The sequence below is a fragment of the Pristiophorus japonicus genome, chromosome 1 (genome assembly GCF_044704955.1).
Source record: "Pristiophorus japonicus isolate sPriJap1 chromosome 1, sPriJap1.hap1, whole genome shotgun sequence".
Lineage (NCBI taxonomy): Eukaryota > Metazoa > Chordata > Chondrichthyes > Pristiophoridae > Pristiophorus > Pristiophorus japonicus.
Window position 1 is genome coordinate 387,357,923 of NC_091977.1, and position 9,579 is coordinate 387,367,501.

At 45.8% G+C, this 9,579-nt stretch overlaps 1 long non-coding RNA gene across 1 annotated transcript in view; it reads left to right on the top strand.

Moving 5' to 3' along the window:
* Positions 1-5,285, top strand: part of LOC139259697 (uncharacterized) — a 63,525-nt gene extending 58,240 nt beyond the window's left edge. The window contains exon 3 of the long non-coding RNA XR_011592636.1: positions 4,930-5,285. This is a non-coding gene — a long non-coding RNA (uncharacterized lncRNA). The remainder of the gene's footprint in view (positions 1-4,929) is intronic.
* Positions 5,286-9,579: the final 4,294 nt, after the last annotated feature.

The window sequence follows — 9,579 nt, forward strand, 5'->3', positions numbered from 1 at the left end:
ATAAAGGTATCAATACCAACGCATCGTCATGCATCCAGAGGTGGGCACTGACATTATCTGCCTATGATTATGTCATTTGCCGTAGACCAGGCACCAACAACTGCGCTGATGCATTGAGCCGGTTACCGTTGCCCACACCGGAGGTGGAAACGCTAATGTCCGCAGAGCTACTCATGGTCATGGATGCCTTTGAGAGTGAAGGGTCGCCTGTCACTGCTCAACAAGTTAAGACCTGGACCAGCCAGGATCCGACCCAATTGGTTGTAAAATGTTGTGTTCTTAATGGAGACTGCTCGACCATCCCCAAGGAAATGGGCGATGAAACCAAACCGTACAGCCATCGCAAAGATGAGCTTTCCATCCAGTACGACTGTTTACTGTGGGGTAATCGTGTTGTAATGCCCATGAAAGGCAGGGCGAGATTTGTACGGGAGTTATATAGTACGCATCCCGGTATTGTCATGATGAAGGCCATCGCCAGGTCCCATGTTTGGTGGCCTGCCATTGACTCGGACTTAGAGTCATGTGTGTATCAGTGCAGCACTTGCATACAGTTAAGCAATGTCCCAAAGGAAGCTCCGCTCAGTCTGTGGTCATGGCCATCCAAACCATGGTCTAGAATCCACATCGACTTTGCGGGCCCCTTCCTCAATAAAATATTTTTTGTGGTGGTGGATGCATACTCTAAATGGATAGAATGTGTGATCATGTCATCCAGCACTTCCACTGCCACCATTGAGAACCATGTTTGCCACTCACAGTCTGCCAGACATCGTTGTCAGCGACAACAGACCGTGTTTCACGAGTCTGGAGTTTCAAGAGTTCATGAAACGCAATGGCATAAAATACGTGAGGTCAGCCCCGTTCAAACCCACATAGTGCAATCAAGCAGACGCAACACGGATTCATGAAGAGGAAATCATGTTTAACTAATTTATTGGAATTCTTGAGGATATAACGAGCATGGTGGATAGAGGTGTACCGATGGATGTGGTGTATTTGGATTTCCAAAAGGCATTCGATAAGGTGCCACACAAAAGGTTACTGCAGAAGATAAAGGTACGCGGAGTCAGAGGAAATGTATTAGCATGGATAGAGAATTGGCTGGCTAACAGAAAGCAGAGAGTCGGGATAAATGGGTCCTTTTCGGGTTGGAAATCGGTGGTTAGTGGAGTGCCACAGGGATCGGTGCTGGGACCACAACTGTTTACAATATACATAGATGACCTGGAAGAGGGGACAGAGTGCAGTGTAACAAAATTTGCAGATGACACAAAGATTAGTGGGAATGTGGGCTGTGTAGAGGACACAGAGAGGCTGCAAAGAGATTTAGATAGGTTAAGCGAATGGGCTAAGGTTTGGCAGATGGAATACAATGTTGGAAAATGTGAGGTCATCCACCTTGGAAAAAAAAACAGTAAAAGGGAATATTATTTGAATGAGGAGAAATTACAACATGCTGCGGTGCAGAGGGACCTGGGGGTCCTTGTGCATGAATCCCAAAAAGTTAGTTTGCAGGTGCAACAGGTAATCAGAAAGGCGAATGGAATGTTGGCCTTCATTGCGAGAGGGATGGAGTACAAAAGCAGGGAGGTCCTGCTGCAACTGTACAGGGTATTGGTGAGGCCGCACCTGGAGTACTGCGTGCAGTTTTGGTCACTTTACTTAAGGAAGAATATACTAGCTTTGGAGGGGGTAAGAGACGATTCATTAGGCTGATTCCGGAGATGAGGGGGTTACCTTATGATGATAGATTGAGTAGACTGGGTCTTTACTCGTTGGAGTTCAGAAGGATGAGGGGTGATCTTATAGAAACATTTAAAATAATGAAAGAGATAGACGAAATAGAGGCAGAGAGGTTGTTTCCACTGGTCGGGGAGACTAGAACTAGGGGGTACAGTCTCAAAATACGGGGAAGCCAATTTAAAACCGAGTTGAGAAGGAATTTCTTCTCCCAGAGGGTTATGAATCTGTGGAATTCTCTGCCCAGGGAAGCAGTTGAGGCGAGCTCATTGAACATATTCAAATCACAGATAAATAGATTTTTAACCAATAAGGGAATTAAGGGTTATGGGGAGCAGGCAGGTAAGTGGAGCTGAGTCCATGGCCAGATCAGCCATGATCTTGTTCAGTGGCGGAGCAGGCTCGAGGGGCTAGATGGCCTGCTCTTGTTCCTAATTCTTAAGTTTTTATGTCCAATGGTCAAGCGGAGCGGGCAGTTGAAACCATCAAGCAGAGCCTGAAACGCGTAACTCATGGTTCCTTGCAGACATGCCTGTCACGCATACTGCTCAGTTACAGAACAAGTCCACACACACACACCGGGGTCCCGCCTGTGGAAGTATTGCTGAAGAGAGGCCTCAAAACCAGGCTCTCTCTAGTCCATCCTGACCTTAACGATCATGTCGAAACCTGACGTCAATGCCAGCAATGGTATCACGACCACACCGCAGTGTCATGCGACATATCTGTAAATGACTTAAACATGGTCAAGAGCCCAAGTGGCTCCCGGGCAATGTTACGGATAAGGAGGGTAACTGGGTGTATATGGTTAAGCTCAAGAATGGGCAGATGTGCAGGAAACACATTGATCAAATCAAGCTAAGACACACTGACGAACCGGAACAGTTGGAAGAAGACACCGCGAGCTTAGACGACCAACCAACTCACGTCCAGCCATCAGAAGAACCCACTGTGGTCAACGCCCTGCTCCAAGTCGTGATAGACCCGGAAAGCACTGGGATTGTATTGAGACAGTCAACCAGGAAGCGAAGGGCTCTGGATCGTCTGAACTTGTAATATGGACTTGTGCCAAGAACTGGGGGGAAATGATGTAATCTATGTACAGAAGGTCTTCCCACCACTAGGGGGCACTACCGTCGGAGGTCCTAGGGTCATAGGTACACTCGTGCTGGGCCCGGTATATAACCTGAACTTCACCTTTGTTACACCTGGTCACTGGCTCACAGTTCATTGTATCATTTCATACATTACAGTAACATAATTACTATTCTACTGTAACCTGTTCACTTTGTGACAGCAGCAAGAAACTTTCCCTTATGTTTTCGTTCCTTCAACTGGCTGGGCCCAGTGGGTTGGTGGTTGGAATGAATCAATAAGCGAATGCTGGTAAAAAAAGATAAAGACTTTTTCCACAGCGCCTTTCATGACCTCCGGATGTCTCAAAGCACTTTACAGCCACTGAAATACTTTTGAAGTGTAGTCACTGTTGTAACGCAAGAAACGCAGCAACCAATTTGGGCACAGCAAACTGCCACAAACAACACGTGATAATAACCAGATAATCTGTTTTTAGTGATGTTAATTGATGGATAAAAATTGGCCAGATCACTGGGGTGAATTCCCCAGCTCTTCTTCGAAATAGTGCCATGGGATCCTTTACATCCACCTGAGAGGGCAGATAGGGCCTCAGTTTAAGAACATAAGAAATAGGAGCAGGATTAGGCCATATGACCCCTCGAGCCTGCTCTGCCATTCAATAAGATGTTAGTGAGGACTTTGCAGCATCAACTTGGTTGGGTGTGCTGTTGTCATGTCCGAAACCATTTCAGAGGGTAGTTAACATAGTCACATCTAGGCCAGACCAGGTAAGGACGGCAGATGTCCTTCCGTAAAGGAAGGTCTATTCACCTTTGTTTGCTAAGTGCTATTTTAATGCCCATTTGTAACAATAAAAAGAAACAATACACACAATTTCACAGCATCCAATTATATTAACATGCAGTGAGCAGGGTACCCATTTATATCATTATATACTGGTGGGTATTATGTTATGTGGGTCCTTTCCATCTGTTTATCAAAGTTGATTCTTGCTTCTCCTCTATAGTGATGGTGCTTATTTGCTACATCACACGTACTATGAATTCCATGAATTCCTGTGAGAAGGAAGGAGGACAGTAAGAGTATGTTTGAGTTTGTATGTATGTACTGGCACATGCGGTGGAGCCTGGTCTCCAGTCGTCTTGGATCCCCTTGCCACTGGACTAAGACCGTACTCCGTCAAGACCATGTGGTGGCTGGTATGCAACGGTCACCCCATGTTGAAAGAATTCACGGACAGGCATCTTCCACCATTTAAAATGAGTTCATCAGTCACCTGAGTATTAATTTTTAGCATGGAAGCAAGTCATCCTCAACCCTGAAGGACTGCTTATGATGACGATGAGATGGGACAAAATTTGAAATATGAATATCCTGGATAGGAACCAGCACATCAGTATAGTTGTTACTATATGTCCCATAATAGGTTTCAATACATAATCTGTAGCAGAGATAATATACTCTTTTTTCCTTCCTTCTTCTTCTGAAAGTAATAACTGATGCTGGTTCCATGAGCACCAACTGCCTTTGCCATAGGAGACATAGGAGACTTAACACCTAAGCTTGATACAGTCTAACCTGACATGTACTTTCTAGCAGGGGTTACTGTACAGGTATGGAAAGCCTGGCTATTTTTTCCTCACCCTACCTGGAAACACCGAGGCCAATGATAGCTTTTTCATGCTCCCTCAACTGAAATCAGCACAGATCAGAGGATGAATCTGGGGCCTCTTTAGTTTATATGCTTCATTACATGCCATTATGGGTTTCCGCATTAATTATACATGTCGAATACTGAAATAGATTTAAAGGAATGTACAAATGGATTCAATAACATTAAAACGGATTCATTTTTTTCCAATCATAATGTAATTTAAAGTTGAAAATTGTAACCTTGGCATAGAAATTGTGTTTTTCTTCGAGCTACAACAGGATCCCTTTGTTACAATAGCAGGTTTGTGGTTATCTTGTAAAAACAGCAGCTTGAAATATTTAGAAACATCAAATTATGCTGTAAATATAGCTGAATATAGAACTTTTCAAGAATTCTGTGATCTTAATTCATTTGCATTTTCTTTGTTGATACAGTACAGAGTTACCAGAACCCTCTCCAAGATACATCAGTCGCGTTCATTCATCGACTGACAGAAATAGCTAGTTTGGAATGCAATACTATTCGGCAAGAAAGAACACGCAAGCTGAAGAAGAGATCAGACTGCTGAAGATATTTAAATTGTGCCATTTCCAGTCACATTTTTCAATGTTAAAACAAAACAATATTGAATAAGAAGTAACTAAATGTGATGGATATAACTCAGTAGAAGCAACTGAATTTGCCAAACTAAGCTATCTGGTCAGGATTTTATATTTACCTGCACCTTACAAAAAATAATAAATGTATATTGCTGTACACACTGATGTAATAAAGTTTTCATTATGATGCGGTTCAGAGCAGAAATTCAGCTTGGTGTCCACATCCCTATCTCTATTTCAACTTCTAGTCATACGTTCCTTCTCCATGGTTTCTTAAAAATTAAAATTAATTACAGAAGTGTGTAGAACATTAGAAAGGCAAATTATAGATAACATAACGGGGATCCAAGACCCTTTAATAGATGATGTGTTAAAACAGATGGATCATTTAGGAGTAAAAACAGAAAATGCTGGAAACACTCAGCAGATCAGGCAGAATCCGTGGAGAGAGAAACAGAATGAATGTTTCAGGTCGATGACCTTTTGCCAGTTCCATGGATGCTGCCTGACCTGCTGCTGAGTGGTTCCAGCATTTTCTGTTTTTATTTCAGATTTCCAGCATCCGCAGTATTTTGCTTTCCTATAGGTCTTTTAGGAGATGAGTTAGGAAGAAATATTGAGGTAAAATAAGAACATAAGAAATGGGAGCAGGAGTAGACTATATGACCCATCGAGTTTGCTCTGCCATTCAATAAGATAATGGCTGAACTTCTACATCAACTCCACTTTCCTGCCCTGTCTCCATATTCCTTGATTCCCTGTAAATACCATGTTTAGCCACCAGAGGGCTCATCCCCTGGAGTCCCAAGGGATCTCACAATCCCTTGAGAGCACCTGTACATAAGGAGGCCTCACAGGCTGGAGAGGCACTCTGGAGACCTGTAATAAAGGACTACGATCACACGTTACTTTGAACTTACAGTATCTGGCCAAATTCTTTACTCAGGACATAACAACTGGTGACTAGATACAGATAATGAAATTCACCGCAACGATGCAGAGAATCATGGGCATCCTGGAGAAATTTTCAGAGGGAGATGATTGGGAAATCTTCGTGGAGCGACTCAACCAATACTTCGTGGCCAATGAGCTGGAAGGAGAAGCGAACACTGCCAAACGAAAGGCAATCCTCCTCGCCGTTTGCGGGACACCAACTTATGGCCTCATGAAAAATCTGCTCACTCCAGCGAAACCCACAGAGAAGTCGTGTGATGATTTGTGGTCTGGGAGCATTTGAACTCGAAGGAAAGTGTTCTGATGGCGAGGTACCGGTTCTACACGTATAAGAGGTCTGAAGGCCAGGAAGTGGCGAGCTACGTCGCCGAGCTAAGACGCCTTGCAGGACATTGCGAATTTGAAGGATACTTGGAGAACATTCTCAGGGACTTCTTTGTACTTGGCATTGGCCATGAAGTGATACTTCGCAAACTTTTGACTGTAGAGATCCCAACCCTGAGTAAAGCCATAGCGAAAGCCCAGGCGGTCATCGCCACCAGTGACAATACCAAACAAATCTCTCAGCACACCAGTGCAATGGCTAGTACTGTGAACAAAGTAATGTTGTTTTCAAATCGTAACGTACAGGGCAGGACCCACATGCCTGCAGCTGCACGTCCGCAGATGTTTCAGAGTCCACCATCAAGGGTGGTGAATGCAAGGCCATTAACACCTTGTTGGTGCTGTGGAGGTGATCATCACTTCCATTCATGCCGCTTCAAAGGATACATTTGCAAGGACTGTGGAACAATGGGACACCTCCAACGCATGAGCAGGCGAGCTGCAAACCCTGCTAATCCTGCAAACCACCATGTTGCAGAGGAGGACAGATCCACGGAGGATCACGACGAACCAGAGCCTCAGACTGAGGAGGCAGAGGTATATGGGGTGCACACATTTACTACAAAGTGTCCCCCGATAATGCTTAAGGTTGAATTAAATGGACTCCCGGTGTCAATGGAGCTGGACACGGGGTGAGCCAGTCCATAATGAGCGAAAAGACTTTTGATAAACTGTGGTGCAGCAAGGCCTCAAGGCCAGCCCTGACTCCCATTCGTACTAAACTGAGAAAGTACACAAAGCAACTTATTCCTGTAATCGCCAGTGCTACCGAAAAGGTCTCCTACGATGGAGCGGTGCACAAATTACCACTCTGGGAGGTACTGGGCGATGGCCCCATGCTGTTCGGCAGGAGCTGGCTGGGAAAGATACGCTGGAATTGGGACGACGTCCGAGCGTTCTCATCCTTCGACGACACTTCATGTGCTCAGGTCCTAAACAAGTTCCCCTCGCTGTTCGAACCAGGCATCGGGAAGTTCCAAGGAGCAAAAGTGCAGATCCACTTGATTCCGGGGTGCGACCCATCCATCACAAGACGAGAGCGGTACCGTACATGATGAGAGAGAGGGTGGAGATCGAGCTGGACCGGCTGCAACGAGAGGGCATCATTTCGCCGATCGAATTCAACGAGTGGGCCAGTCCGATTGTTCCAGTCCTCAAGGAAGACGACATCGTCAGAATCTGTGGTGATTACAAAGTAAGTATCAATCGTTTTTCCCTGCAGGATCAATACCCGCTACAAAAAGCAGACGACCTATTTGCGACGCTGGCGGGAGCAAAAACTTTCATGAAGCCGGACTTGATTTCGGTCTACATGATGCAGGAGCTGGAGGAATCATCGAAGGGCCTCACCTGCATCAACTCGCACAAAGGTTTCTTCATTTACAACAGATCCCCGTTTGGAATTCGATCAGCGCGGCGATATTCCAGAGGAACATGGAAAGCTTGCTGAAGTCGGTCCCGCGCACCGTGGTCTTCCAGGACGACATCTTGGTTGCATGTCTGGACCCCGTCAAGCACCTGCAGAATCTGGAGGAGGTTCTTAGTCGGCTCAATCATGTGGGGCTCAGGTTAAAACGCTGGAAGTGCGATTTCCTGGCGCCTGAAGTGGAGTTCCTGGGGAGAAGAATCGCGGCGGACGGCATCAGGCCCACTGATTCGAAGACGGAGGCAATCAAGAACACACTGAGACCACAGAACGTGATGGAGTTGCCGGCGTTTCTAGGACTCCTGAACTACTTTGGTAACTTCTTACCGGGTCTTAGCACACTGTTAGAAACACTGCACTCTTTACTGTGTAAAGGAGATGAATGGGTATGGAGTAAAAGCCAAGAAAATGCCTTTGAGAAAACTAGAAAGCTGTTACGCTCAAACAAATTGCTTGTGTTGTACGATCCATGTAAACGTTTGGTACTAGCATGTGATGCGTCGTCATACGGTGTTGGATGTGTATTGCAACAAGCTAATGAATCTGGGAAATTGCAACTGGTTGCTTATGCATGCAGAAGTCTGTCTAAGGCTGAGAGAGCCTACAGCATGATCGAAAAAGAAGCGATAGCGTGTTTATGGGGGAAAGAAAATGCATCAATATCTGTTTGGGCTCAAATTTGAATTGGAAACTGACCATAAGCAACTTATATCCCTCTTTTCTGAAAGTAAGGAGATAAATACGAATGCATCGGCCCGCATTCAGAGATGGGCGCTCACGTTGTCCTTATACAACTATGCCATCCGCCGCAGGCCAGGCACAGAAAACTGTGCCGATGCTCTCATTAGGCTTCCATTGCCCACCACAGGGGTGGAGATGGCACAGCCAGGAGATTTAGTTATGATAATGGAAGCATTCGAGAGTGAGCAATCACCTGTTACCGCCCGACAGATTAGAACCTTGATGAGCCAGGACCCCTTCCTGTCCCTAATAAAAAACTGTGTGCTCCACGGGAGTTGGTCTAGTGTCCTGTTAGAGATGCAGGAAAAAATAAAGCCGTACCAGCGGTGCAGAAATGGAATGTCCATACTGGCAGACTACCTCCTATGGGGTAATCGGGTAGTGGTGCCAAAAAAGGACAGGGACACTTTCATTAGTGACCTCCACAGTACTCACCCAGGCAATGTAATGATGAAAGCGATAGCCAGATCCCACGTGTGGTGGCCCAGTATCCTGCGTGCACAAATGTAATACATGTTCTCGGTTAAGCAATGCACCCAGGGAGGCGCCACTAAGTTTATGATCCTGGCCCTCCAAACCGTGGTCCAGGGTCCATGTCGACTATGCAGGTCCATTCTTGGGAAAAGTGTTCCTTGTGGTTGGTTGTAGATGCGTACTCCAAATGGATTGAATGTGAGATAATGTCGGCAAGCACATCCGCTGCCACCATTGAAAGCCTACGGGCCATGTTTGCCACGCACGGCCTGCCTGATGTCCTTGTGAGTGACAATAGGTCGTACTTCACCAGTGTCGAATTCAAAGAGTTCATGACCCGCAATGAGATCAAACATGTCACTTCTGCCCCGTTCAAACCAGCGTGCAAACAATCAAGCAGAGCTTGAAGAGGGTAACTGAAGGCTCGCTGCAGATTCGCCTATCCCGAGTCCTGCTTAATTACCGCACAAGACCCCACTCACTCACTGGGGTTCCCCCCGCTGAAC